This window comes from Hylobates moloch, unplaced genomic scaffold (genome assembly GCF_009828535.3).
Source record: "Hylobates moloch isolate HMO894 unplaced genomic scaffold, HMol_V3 SCAFFOLD_14, whole genome shotgun sequence".
Classification (NCBI taxonomy): domain Eukaryota; kingdom Metazoa; phylum Chordata; class Mammalia; order Primates; family Hylobatidae; genus Hylobates; species Hylobates moloch.
The window spans coordinates 73479549-73493355 of NW_026652289.1; the positions used below are offsets into that span (position 1 = coordinate 73479549).

General features: G+C 46.3%; 1 protein-coding gene across 1 annotated transcript in view; it reads left to right on the forward strand.

Annotated features, from left to right (window-relative positions):
- DNAJC17 (DnaJ heat shock protein family (Hsp40) member C17) overlaps positions 1 to 13807 on the forward strand; it is a 39186-nt gene that overhangs the window by 9208 nt on the left and 16171 nt on the right. The gene's annotated exons all lie outside the window — the stretch shown is intronic.

Below are 13807 nucleotides of genomic sequence, written 5' to 3' on the forward strand. Positions count from 1 at the left end.
CAAGGTTCAGCCATGTTGTAGCATGTGTCAGAGTTTCCTTCCTTTTTAAGGTTGAATAATATTCCATTTTATGTATATACCACATTTTGTTTATCCATTCATCTGTTGATGAATATTTTGGTTGTTTCCAGCTTTTGACTATTGTGAATAATGCTAGTATGAATGTGGGTTAGAAATCTGTTTGAGCCAGGGGTGGTGGCTCATGCCTGTAATCCCAGCACTTTGGGAGGCCAAGGCTGGTGGATTGCCTGAAGTCAGGAGTTCAAGACCAGACTGGCCAACATAGTGAAACCCTGTCTCTACTAAAAATAGATAAACTAGCCAGGCATGGTGGTGGGTGCCTGTAATCCCATCTACCCAGGGGTGTGAGGCATGTGAATTGCTTGAACCCAGGAGGCGGAGGTTGCAGTGAGCTGAGATTGTGCTACTGCCCTCCAGCCTGGGCGATACGGCGAGACTCCATCTCAAAAAATAAAAATAAAAAATAAAAAATAGGCAGGCGCGGTGTCTTACATCTGTAATCCCAGGACTTTGGGAGGCTGAGGCAGGTGCATCACCCAAGGTCAGGAGTTCAAGACCAGCTTGGCCAACATAGTGAAACCCCAGCTCTACTAAAATACAAAAATTAGCTGGCATGGTGGCGGGTGCCTGTAATCCCAGCTGCTAGGGAGGCTGAGGCAGGAGAATTGCTTGAACCCGGAGGCGAGGTTGCAGTGAGCCAAGATTGTGCCATTGCACTGCAGCCTGGGCAACAAGAGTGAAACTCTGTCTCAAAAAAAAAAGGAAAGAAATCTGTTTGGGTCCCTACTTTATGAATTTTTTGTGGTTGTTGAAACAGAGTCTTGCTCTGTTGCCCAGGCTGGAGTGAAATCGTGCTATCACAGCTCACTGCAGCCTCAACCTCCTGGGCCCAAGCAATCCTCCCACTTCAGTCTCTTGAGTAGCTAGGACTACAGGCATTTACCACCGTGCCCAGCTGATTTTTAAATTTTTTGTAGAGATGGGGTTTTGCTATGTTGCCCAGCCTGGTCTCAAACTCCTGGCCTGAAGTTATCCTTCTGCTTTGGCTTCCCAAAATGCTAGGATTACAGGCATGAACTACAATCCCTGGCAGAGTCCCTACTCTAATTTCTTGTTCTAGTGTGGTGGTTAATGCCTGTAATCCCAGCACTTTGGGAGACTGAGGCAGGAGGATTGCTTGAGCCTAGGAGCTTGAGATCAGCCTGAGCAACATGGCAAAACCCTGTCTCTATAAAGGAAAAAAAAGAAAAAATTAGCTCATTGTGGTGGCGCACACCCGTAGTCCCAGCAACTCTACTCGGGAGGCTTAGGAGGGAGGATTGCTTTAGCCCAGGGGGTCAAGGCTATAGTGAATTGAACCACTCCACTCCAGCCTTGGTGACAGAGTGAGATTGGGTCACAAAAACAAAGACAGTTCTTTTGAGTATATACCCAGAAGGAGAACTGCTAGATCATATGGTAATTCTATGTTTAATGTCTTGAGGAACTGACATACTGGCTTCCACAATGGCTGTGCCATTTAACCTTCCCACCAGCAATACACAGGAGTTCCATTTTCTCCACATCCTTTCAACACTTAAATTTTCTGTTTTCTTTGGATAATAACCATCCTAATAAGTGTGAAGTGGGCCTCCTATGATTTTTTTCAAACTCACCTAACACATTCCTGATTTTCAGGGCCTTTATACTTGCTAATCCTTCTGCTAGAAAATTCTTTCTCTGGGCAGTTGTCTAACTCCCACACCTAATTCAGGTTTCCATTCAAATATCATCTGCTCAGAGAGGCTTTTCCTGACCACCTATTTAAATGAGCTACCCCCACACCCTTATCTGCTGTCTATTTCAAAGTAGATCTCACTACTACACGTTATAGTACATGCCCATTTGCTTACCATTGCTCTCCCCATTAGAATGTAAAAAATCCAGGAAGGAAAGGACTTCCTCTGTTTTGTTTACTACTATGTCTCCAGCACCTAGAACAATGCCTCACCCTTGGTAGATGCTCAATAAATCTTTGTTGAGTGATTGATGAACATGCATTCTTATTTTCTTGGGCAATAATATTTTATGATGAAGTGAAATTATTAGACTGAGAGTAAATATATTTACAAGCTTTGGTTTATACCGCAGAATTGCATTTCAGAGAGGTCATACTGACCTATATTCCCACCCGGTAGGTAGGAAGTCTCCCGTCTTTCCACTTGCAGCCCTGACTCTAGAAAGCAGCATGCTGTGCGCTTGGTGCCTTGCCCAGAGCAGGCACACACTGAACCTATTTTATTTTATTTTTTGAGACAGAGTCTCACTCTGTCACCCAGGCTGGAGTGCAGTGGCGCAATCTTGGCTCACTGCAACCTCTGCCTCTCGGGTTCAAGCGATTCTCCTGCCTCAGCCTCCCAAGTAGCTGGGACTACAGGTGCCCACCACCACGCCCAGCTAATTTTTGTATTTTTAGTAGAGACAGGGTTTCACCATGTTGGCCAGGCTGGTCTTGAACTCCTGACCTTGTGATCCACCTGCCTCAGCCTCCCAAAGTGCTGGGATTACAGGTGTGAGCCACCACGCCCAGCCCACACTGAACCTTTATTAAATCAAACTTGATAGTGTTCTGCCTGGTTCTTTTTCATTTCCCTTCCTTTTCTCCATGAGTGTTTCAGAGGAGGGTTGAAACATTTCCCATAAACAGCATTTTTATTAAGTGCCTATTGTGTGTCAAACTGTGAGCCTGGTGCTAAGGATACAGATGTGAAGAGAAGCAGTTTTAGGGCCCCCACATCTTGTCTGTTTCCATCTTCTCTGTCTCTTGCTCCTGGGGCCCATCATTTTGAAATGCAGAGGCTAACGTTGGCAGTTCTTCTAGAAATTCATATTTTTCTTCCTTCCCTCCCTCCCTCCCTTCCATCCCTTCCTCCCTTCCTTCCTTCTTTTTTTTTGAGACACCATCTCCCTCTCCCACCCAGGCTGGAGTGCAGGGGCATGGTCATGGAAGCAATCCTCCCGCCTCGGCCTCCTAAAGTGTTGGGATCACAGGTGTGAGCCACTGTGCCCAGCTGAGAAGTTCATGTTTTCTAATCAGCTGATGATTTCCTAGAGAGGAACCTGGTGCAGAAAATAACAGTTTTTCCAGACAGGAGCAAGAATCAGCTAAAAATATATATTAAAAATAAATTTATGGGGCCGGGCGCGGTGGCTCACGCTTGTAATCCCAGCACTTTGGGAGGCCGAGGCGGGTGGATCCCGAGGTCAGGAGATCGAGACCACGGTGAAACCCCGTCTCTACTAAAAATACAAAAAATTAGCCAGGCGTGGTGGCGGGCGCCTGTAGTCCCAGCTACTCGGAGAGGCTGAGGCAGGAGAATGGCGTGAACTCGGGAGGCGGAGCTTGCAGTGAGCCGAGATTGCGCCACTGCACTCCAGCCTGGGTGACAGAGCGAGACTCCGTCTCAAAAATAAATAAATAAATAAATAAATAAATAAATAAATAAATAAATTTATGATGGCTCATGCCTGTAATCCCAGCACTTTGGGAGGCTAAGGCAGGGGGCTCACCTGAGGTCAGGAGTTCGAGACCAGCCTGGCCAACACGACGAAACCCCATCTCTACTAAAAATACAAAAAATTAGCTGGGCTTAGTGGCAGGCACCTGTAATCCCAGCTACTCAGGAGGCTGAGGCAGGAGAATCACTTGAACCTGGGAGGCAGAGGTTGCAGTGAGCCGAGATCACGCCACTGCACTCCAGCCTGGGCAACACAGCAAGACTCCATCTCAAAAAAATAAATAAATAAATAAATAAATAAAAATAAATAAAAGAAAAATAAATAAATAAGTTTAAGAAAGAGAGTAACTGGTTTTATTTTTGTTTTTTGTTTTTTTTAAAGATGGTCTCGCTTTGTTGCCCCGGCCAAAGTGCAGTGGTGCAATCATAGCTCACTGCAGCCTTGACTTCCTGGGCTCAGGTGATCCTCCCACCTCAGCCTCCTGAGTAGCTGGGCTTACAGGTGTGCACCACCATGCCAGGGTAATTTTTGTATTTTTTGTAGAGATGCGGTCTCACCACGTTGCCCAGACTGATCTTGAACTCCTGGGCTCAGGTGATCCTCTGGCCTTGGCCTCCCAAAGTGCTGGGATTATAGGCATAAGCCACTGTGCCCAGCAGAAAGTAACAGGTTTTTTGTTTTGGTTTTTTTTTTCTGAGACGGAGTCTCGTTCTATTGCCCAGGCTGGAGTGCAGTGGCACAATCTCAGCTCACTGCAACCTCTGCCTCCTGGGTTCAAGCAGATCTCCTGCCTCAGCCTCCTGAGTAGCTAGGATTATAAGCGTGCACCACCACGTGTGGCTAATTTTTGTATTTTTGGTAGAGATGGGGGTTTCACCATATTGGCCAGACTGGTCTCGAACTCCTGACTTTGTGATCCGCCCGCCTCGGCCTCCCAAAGTGCTGGGATTGAAAGTAACAGTTTTTATAACTATCTTTAACGTGTAAGGCTAAGAATTGTTGTTTGTTGCATCTACTATGTGCTGAGAATAGATGAAAATCATGATACAGGTGTTGGAATTGTAAATGTGCCTTCATAATCACCTTTGTACTTACTAGCAGTTATGGTTAAGAAAGTGGACTTTGGAGTCAGATTGCCTGGATACTTGCCCCATGACCTAGTTGGTGACCTGGAGCAAATATTTAACCACTCTCTACCTTGGTTTCCTCATCTGCAAAATGAGGATGATGATAGTCTGTCCTTGATAGCATTGTTTTGAGGCTTGATCCACGTAAGCATTTGGCACAGTGCCTGACACACAGAGTGAGTGCTCACTATGAGTCAGTTCTTGCTGTTTTCATCGTGAGTCCATCTTCCTTACACTGTAAGCTTGAAAGTCAAATATAAATCGCCCCCGGCTTGTGTCCAAGGCTGCCCTCCACCTGGACCCCTTCTTTACTCACTCCATTCCTGACAGATCAGTGCTGAGTCACCTAACAGCAAACCAGTGATTCTCGATTGAGTCAGTGGTCAGGGTAGGAAGGCGGTGGAGGATCAAGTAGAACAAAATTGAGGATCACCAGAGTTCAACATTTAGTTCACATCAACAAATGAATGGAGTTCATCACCATGGACAAGGTACTGTTTGAGCATGGTAGGACTTAGAGCTGAGTAAGATACCACTTCTGACTTCTGACAGCTCACACAGTTATATACTCAGTGAACGCTGAGGTGCAATGAATGAAGTTCAGTAAGAGTATACAAGAAAATGCTGTAGGAATAAAGAGGAAGACATGACTTATATGACTGGTGTTTTTGTGCAAGATCTTGAAGGGAGAAAAGAATATATTGCAGCAGTTAGAAGGGATCTTCATGGGCCGGGCGCGGTGGCTCACGCCTGTAATCCAAACACTTTGGGAGCCTGAGGCGGGCGGATCACGAGGTCAGGAGATCGAGACCATCCTGGCTAACATGGTGAAACCTCGTCTCTATTAAAAATACAAAAAAGTTAGCCAGGCGTGGTGGTGGGCACCTGTAGTCCCAGCTACTCGGGAGGCTGAGGCAGGAGAATGGCGTGAACCCAGAGGCGGAGCTTGCAGTGAGCCGAGATCGTGCCATGCACTCCAGCCTGGGCGACAAGTGAGACCATCTCAAAAAAAAAAAAAAAAAGAAGGGCTCTTCATGGTCATTTACTGTCTTATTTTGTAGACCGGAGAATGGAGGTTCAGAGAGGTTACAAAATTTTCCACCACCATCCAGCGAGTGAGCATCAGCCTGAGACTAGAGCCCCAATCAAGAGCCTTTCCACTTTTGTGCAGCCCACATGTGTATTTCTGGGGGTCTCACTCTGTCCTCCAGGCCAGGACCACAGGAGTGCACCACCATGCCTGGATAATTTTTAGAAAAATGTTTTGTAGAGATGGGGGTCTCCCTATGTTGCCCAGGCTGTTCTTGAACTCCTGGGCTCAAGCAGTCCTCCTGCCTTGGCCTCCCAAAGTGCCGGGATTACAGGCATGAGTCAGCATGCCCAGCCTGTCTTTCTCTTCTGTCTGTAGCAGCCTTACCTTTCATTTGAAGCCCTTTGAAGGGTGTGTAGCTCATTCATCTTGGCAGGTAATTACTCGGGGAAGCCAGTTGTTTGAAAATGCATTTTGATTGTTTTTCAAGACTCAAAGCTTAAGTCTATTTATCAGGAAAACTACGAGGGAAACTTAATATTGACATTTTCTGGGAGGAAGGTTATATTATAGCATATAAATTACTGTAAGGAAAAGGCTATTTTATCTTTAAGCTAGCTATTATCTCAGTACCACTAGCTATATATTTCTTTTATACCCTAGAAGGTGGTGCATCAACATTGTTTCTTACAAATTTAAGAAGACTTGGTTTTTGAGGACAGAGGACAGACAAGGGCTTGAAGGAGCAACCAGGGCATGCAGATATGGAGTGCCTAGCATGACAGGGAATGGGCATGGCCTAGGGTTTGCTGAGGAGGTCGAAGGAGATGAATCTGAGAAATGTGTGTTTGGGCCTCTAGGCCCTAAGGTGGTTACACTTGATTCTGTGGGCATCTGGGGGCCATTTCTGGAACTGAAGTGTGCCTGATGCAGTCTGCTGTCTCCAAAGGGGGCCTTTCCCAGAACCTCTTATATCTAGACCAGATGCTGAGGCCTTGAGGTTGGGTACTGAGCCTGTTTGTTTTGATTTGTTTTGTTTTTTTCAGATGGAGTTTCGCTCTTGTTGCCCAGGCTGGAGTGCAATGGCATGATCTTGGCTCACTGCAACCTCCGTCTCCTGGGTTCAAGCAATTCTCCTGCCTCAGCCTCCCGAGTAGCTGGAATTACAGGCGTGTGCCACCACACCCAGCTAATTTTTGTATTTTTAGTAGAGACAGGGTTTCACCATGTTGGCCAGGCTAGTCTCGAACTCCTGACCTCAGGTGATCCGCCCACCTCGGCCTCCCAAAGTGCTGGGATTACAGGTGTGAGCCACCGCGCCCGGCCGCCTATTGTTTTTTATTTTATTTTATTTTATTTTTTTGAGATGGAGTCTCACTCTGTCACCCTGGCTGGCGTGCAGTGGTGCGATCTTGGCTCACTGCAACCTCCACCTCCCAGGTTCAAGCAATTCTTTTCCCTCAGCCTCCCGAGTAGCTGGGTCTACAGGTACACGCCACCATACCCAGCTAATTTTTGTATTTTTAGTAGAGACGGGGTTTCACCATGTTAGCCAGGCTGGTCTCAAACTTCTGACCTCAGGTGATAGCCTGCGTCAGCCTCCCAAAGTGTAATCTCCCAAAGAGATTACAGTCATGAGCCACCGCACCCAGCCTTTTTAAAATTTTTTTGTACCCTCAATATATTACCACTTTATTTATTTATTTATTTATTTATTAATTATGGTTTTTTAGGGGCAGGGTCTCCTTACATTGTCCAGGCTAGTCTCGAACACCTGGGCTCAAGGGATCCTCCCACCTTGGCCTCCAAAAGTGCTAGGATTACAAATATGAGTCACCGCACCCGGCCTACTTTTTTTTTATTTTATTTTAAGTTACTTTTTCCAAGCCTGGTTTCACTTGAAGATAGTTGTTCTTCACCAAGGGCCTGACCAGCTCTGGGTAGATCTAGCAGCTGGCCTCTAAGTCCTCTCAGTATCTCCGAGTCCCGTCAGTATCACTCTTCACCAAAGCTGTCTGGCTGAAGCTCTGGATTTTTGAAGTTACTTAGGTGCCTGTTAAGTCAAAAGGAATGATTCATTTGTGTTTGTAAGCTGTAAGCAATTCATTAGCATTCAAGATAATACCTCACATTTATATGACACCAAAGTGCTTTCACATAAATTAGCTCATTTGATGTGACCTTCAAAACAAGCCTGTGAGGTAGGCAAGGACTATTGGCACCAATTTATAGATGTGAAAACAAAGACTCCAAGAGTTTAAGTGATTCGCCCAGCATAAGGTGGCTGGTACTGCCACCTTATTTTATTTTTATTTTCTTTTTATTTGGAAAGAGAGTCTCGCTGTGTCTCCCAAGCTGGAGTGCAGTGGCACAATCTCCACTCACTGCAAGCTCCGCCTCCCGGATTCACACCATTCTCCTGCCTCAGCCTCCTGAAATCAACTAATTTCTTTTTACTAATACAAATTTGTTTATAAAGGAAACAATGCATTAAGGGAAGACAGAAACTCATGAGGTGTAGGAAGTACCAGGGCCCAGAGGGAAGCAGTTCTACACCCTGGGAAAGGGCAGAGACTGGGCAGAGAAAGTGGCTCCGGCGCTAGAGACCCAGGCCTCTAGGGGCTAAGAGTGACAGCAGGCAGTGGGGAGAAGTTTCTGGCAGATCTGGGCAGTGAGAATCTACAACCTGCGAGAAGAAGGTAGGAAAGGCTTTTGGGGTCTGAGCCTAATATAGCGGTGGTTAGGATAAAGTTAAAAGGGAGGAGGTGGGCCAGAGAGCAGGGTGGTATCTGAGGAGGAGAAAGAGGGCTGTAGACTGGGTTTCAAGTGGGCTGGTTTGGGGAAGTGGACCGAGGGGGGCAGGATAGGAGGGAGTACTGTGAGGGAGTGAAGGAAGGGGGACCTGGAGATGAGAGCCAGGGGGATGGGAGGAGCTAAAGAGTGACCTTAGGATTGGCTGAGGAACCAGAGCCCAAAGGGGGTACAAGGGCCATCATTTGGGGAGAAGCAGGCCAGGCTCCATGTGTGGCCCCAGCTGTTCTAGGTGGCACAGGCCCCTATTCTGAGACTGAACCATAGGCCATGGTTATCAGCCTGAGAGGGATGTCAGTGTGAGGCCCAGGTTCTCTGGTGTTATCTTGGTACCACTAGCAGGCCCATGTTTTGGGAGCGTTGAGCTGAGGGGGCTGTCTGGGTTTGGCCGGCTCTCTGCTTGTGCCAAGCCTTGGGAGCAGCCCATAGGTTGTACAGTGCCCAGGCATTTGGGGATTTCTCTGTAGTGCTGTCCCAATAGGGGTCACAGGCTGTAAGGAATGAAAGGATCAATCTTTCAGGCAGAGGGAACTTCTCTTTTATTTTTATTTATTTATGTTTATTTAAAGAGATCAATCTCTCACTCTGTTGCCCAGGCTGGCATGCAGTGGCATGACGACAGCTCACTGCAGCCTCAAACTCCTGGACTCAAATAATCCTTCCCAGCCCCCCAAGTAGCTGGGACTACAGGTGCATGCCACCATGCCTGGCTCATTTTTAAATGTTTTTTAGAGGTGGGGTTCACTTTGTTGCCCATGCTGGTCTTGAACTCCTGGCTTCAAGTGATCCTCTTGCTTTGGCCTCCCAAAGTGTTAGGATTACAGGCATCAGCCAGCATGCCTGGCCAGAGGGGACTTTTAGACAGGTGCCCAGAGCTCTGTGGTTTGCTTCCTGCGTGTGACATCAGGCAGTCATATACCTCTGGGTTTCCTGCTAGTGAGGGGATGGGGAGGCATCCGCCTCTCCAGACTTGGGGAGACGTGGCTGCCCCAGCTGTTATCACTCACTGTCCCTGTGACTGGAACTGGGCCTGGCAGTGGGTTTCCAGCTGATTTACCCGGGATGCTTTGTCCATTCAGTGCTTGTTGTCACATAGAGCTGCCTCCCTCTGTGTCCTCCTTATCTAAGTCTAACCTATCAGCCTGGGCCTCTTTACTTGTACCACTTACTTACCTGGCTCCAAGCTTTGTTATAAGAAAGGATAGCAACCTTTTAAAAAATAATGATCCGTTCTTTGTAGGGCACTTTTCTTTTAAGTTAATGATGGCTATTTTCTATTTATTGGATCCCTTAGCACTTTGCTTTTTTGGGTGAGTCAGGAGTTCCTTCCCCCATCAAGAGGTGAAACTGGAGGCAGGTGGATGTCAGAGGCCCTGCTGTGTGCCTGCGGCAAAGCTCAGTGGAGGTGGCTAGAGACCCAGCTCCCAGCCCCCTTCCCCTACTCTGGGTTCAGGTTGCTGAAAGTGGTAGAACCGGTTATGGAGCTTCCGGGGAAGGGCTGGGTGGCTGCCAATTTATTATTCATTGTCTGATGTGGGCAGTGGGGGGATAACATTTAGTTCCCACTGTGGTTATCCTGGCAGTCTGCTTTAGTAATTCCTTCCTTTTCCCAGACTTGGTTTTTTAAGAGGAGGTGTTAGCAGGGAGGAGGAGAAATTGTGAAATAGTGGTCAGATCTCCTAGGGTCTGGATGGCACCTGCTTCCTTCTGCTCCTCAGTGGGTCTGAAGTAATTGACATAGTTGAGGTTTCCGACTGTGTTTTGGTTGAGAACAAATGAATGTTTGCCAATTCATGCAACAGGTATTTATTGTGTGCCTGCTGAGTGCCAGGTGCTGTTCACTGTTCTGGACCCTGGGGAGAAGCAGAACTCCCTGCCTCCTAAGTACATCTACTTTATTTGTAAGAGGAACCCCCATACCTTCCTATATGCTTATGCTCTCATTTAAGGTACAATTATAACCAGCTTATCTGTTTCTCCAGACCGTACCAGAAAAGAAGCAGCAGATGAGCAGCACTTCTAGGGAAGGGCTGGCATCTGGCAGTCTAGTAGAGGCCAACTAAGGAAGTAATAGGAAAACTATTAAAAGAGTACAATTTAAAATCCTTGCCACCTAGGGAAGCAAATGAAAAGCCTGACACCGCTCTCCATAGAACGTGTCATACTATTCAGTAGTTTATGTTCTGGATGATGATCCTGAGACATCAAAGACAGATTAAACTCAACCAGTCTAGGATGGAAAAAGGGTGGTAGACAGTGAGGTTTTTAGAAAGACATCAGGAGAAAGACCAAGTTTCTGCAAATTGGAGTTTGAAGTACTCACGGAGCTTACATTTATCTGAGATCTCCGTCCTTCTGAGGCTGGGCCTTGGAAAGAGCTTCTCTGAAAAGCCATGATCTGGATGGGGAACTTTGGGTTGGAAACATTTGAACTGTCACCTGGATCCTTTGTGAAGTCTCAGAAATGCAAGTGTTTCTAAGTGCTAGAGAGACCAGGGGATTAACCTATAGGTAAAGAAGAAAAGCTGCAAGTGAAGGCTCTAGGAGCCTTCTGCACCTTGCTGTGGCTGCTTCAGCTCTGCCTCAGTGATCCCAGCACCTGCAGACACAGTTTCTTTCTTTCTTTTTTTAGAGATGGGGTCTTGCTATGTTGCCCAGGGTGGTCTCAAACTCCTGGGCTCAAGCGATCCTCCCACCTCAACCTCCCAGAATGCTGGGATTACAGGCGCGAGCCACTGGACCTGGGCCAGAGTCAGTTTCTGGAGGAGCTTCCAACCTGGGATACCTGGGTTTCGGCAGGCCTGTCTATCCTATAACATGAGGAGTAAGATTTTAGAGGATGGCCCTTCTATTTCTTGTTCTTCTGAAAGTTCCTCTCCTTCCCAACTTTATGATAGTTATAAAAAATAATTGTTGTACATTTTTACCCTGAATCTAGCCTTTTGAGATGTTTATAAGGTAGGATTATTTAATAATAAACAATACTGAGACCAGAAGGTTTTTCAAAGGCCTGCTTTAGGAGAGTTGTGTTGACATGGTGAGACATTCTTCAGGCAGCAGTCAACTCCAGGAGGGCTGGACAAAGCTGGGAATCTAGTTTGTAGTACAAAGCACCAAATTCTAGGCCAACCGGTTCAAAGTCAGAACTGGTCTTCCAGGCTAAAACCAAGGGATGGGCCCTGCCCAGGGCAGGTTTAACAGTTAAATATAGTAATAACTAGTTAATCAAGACAGACATACTTGACCAACATTCTTCGGCCAGCTGGGTTTTGATTCAAGGCCACTCTGAAAGATCTCAGGCTACCTACTCATCCCTTCTACCCCTTGAACAAGAGTATTTCAGAGACCCTAGGAGTTAACCCAGGACTGAATTTTAGATCTACCCCCCAGCAGACTCAAATCCAGCCCTGTCCACCTAGAGAATTCAAATGGAGTTGACCTGCATCTGCCGTGGACCAGGGTCCATTCCTGAATTCCTGTCCAATTGGCATCCTGCTGGCCTGGTGTCACACTTTACCGTCTTCCAGAAGTAGAGGAGAGAAAGGTTTGGGAACTTGTAGGAAGCACCTAGTTTTTGTCAGGTGCTTACACGGATCATTTTCTTTAATCCTTCCAGCAGCCCTGTGTGTAGGGTTTATTCTCACTTTGATGTTGAAGTCCCTAAGGCTGTGTGAGCTTCAGTAATTTGCCCAAGGTCATGCTATCAGTATGTAGAAGATTCCGAATTTGAAAATACATCTGTCAGACTCCGGAACTTGCCCTCTTTTAGTGAACTATGCTGCCTCCTAGCTTAGAATTGTGGAAAGAAGCTAAACAATTTTGCTTTTGTTTCTTACCAGTTTTTTTCTTGTATCACTTGAAAAGTAATACAAGCTTATTATAGAAAGTAAATATCAGCTATTACCCTTTCAGCTGTTTATAAGGTAGGATTATTGAATAATAAACAATACTGAGACCAGAAGCTTTTTCGGGGATATCCTTTTCTTTCAGAGATGTTGTTGTCGTTGTTGTTGTTATTGTTGTTATGGACTTTCACTCTTCCCTCCCAGGCTGGAGTGCAATGGCACCATCTCGGTTCACTGCAACCTCCGCCTCCTGGGTTCAAGCGATTGTCCTGCCTCAGCCTTCTCAGTAGCTGGGATTACAGGCTCCTACCACCATGTCCAGCTAATTTTTGTATTTTTAGTAGCGACAGGGTTTCACCTTGTTGGCCAAGCTGGTCTTGAACCCCTGACCTCAGGTGATCTGCCCGCCTTGGCCTCCCAGAGTGCTGGGATTACAGGTGTAAGCCAACACGCCCGGCCCAGAGATATTTTTATATTTTTGTATTCCTGTCTGATGGGGATGAAAGTCCTAGCCTCCCTGTTTGGCTTTATCTGACACCACTCTGGTAGAGGTTTGGGGTAGCAAGAGTGGAAGTCTATGCTCTCTACCTGGCCTTTGATGGCATGGGTGGGGTGGTGGCCACTGTTTTTTCTGTGGTAATTGGCTGGAGTAGAATGGTTTTTGCCTAAAGTAATGTTTGTATGGCTTTTCATTGAACGGATTTTGGGTATCATAATTAACCCTTATGTCACAGTTTCTTCATTTGTAAAATGAGGAGGATAATAATTTCTACCTCATAGGGGCTTTAAGAATTAAATAAGTTAATATATGTAAAGCATATTTGACAATATGAGTGGATTTTTTGGTTTGAATAATTTTATTTTCCTATTACAGTAAAAACCCAAAATTCCAATATAGAACATTCAAAATAAATTACGAAACACAAAACAATATTTATCATTCCCTTAGAATAAAATTCAGAAAGCATTCTCTCAAAAAAAGGAAAGACAATGGAGGAGATGCCACTGCTGGACACCCCTTCTGTCTTGCTTTCTTACTGCTCCTTCTTCTTCTTTTTTTTTTTTTGAGACAGAATTTTATTTTTGTCGCCCAGGCTGGAGTGCAGTGGTGCAATCTCGGCTCACTGCAACCTCCGCCTCCCATGTTGCTGCCTCAGCCTCCCTAGTAGCTGGGACTACAGGCATGTGCCACCACGCCCAGCTAATTTTGGTATTTTTGGTACAGATGGGGTTTTACGACATTGGCCAGGCTGGTCTCGAATTCCTGACCTCAAGTGATTCGCCTGCCTTGGCCTCCTGAAGTGCTGGGATTACAGGCGTGAGCCACCACACCCAGCCTGCTCCTTCTTCTTCATGCTCACTTCTACTCCCCCTCTCAGATTTACAAAAAGGAACATACAAACCATTTTATTTTATTTTTTTGAGGCAGAGCCTTACTCTGTCACCCAGGCTGGAGTGCAGTGATGCGATCTCAG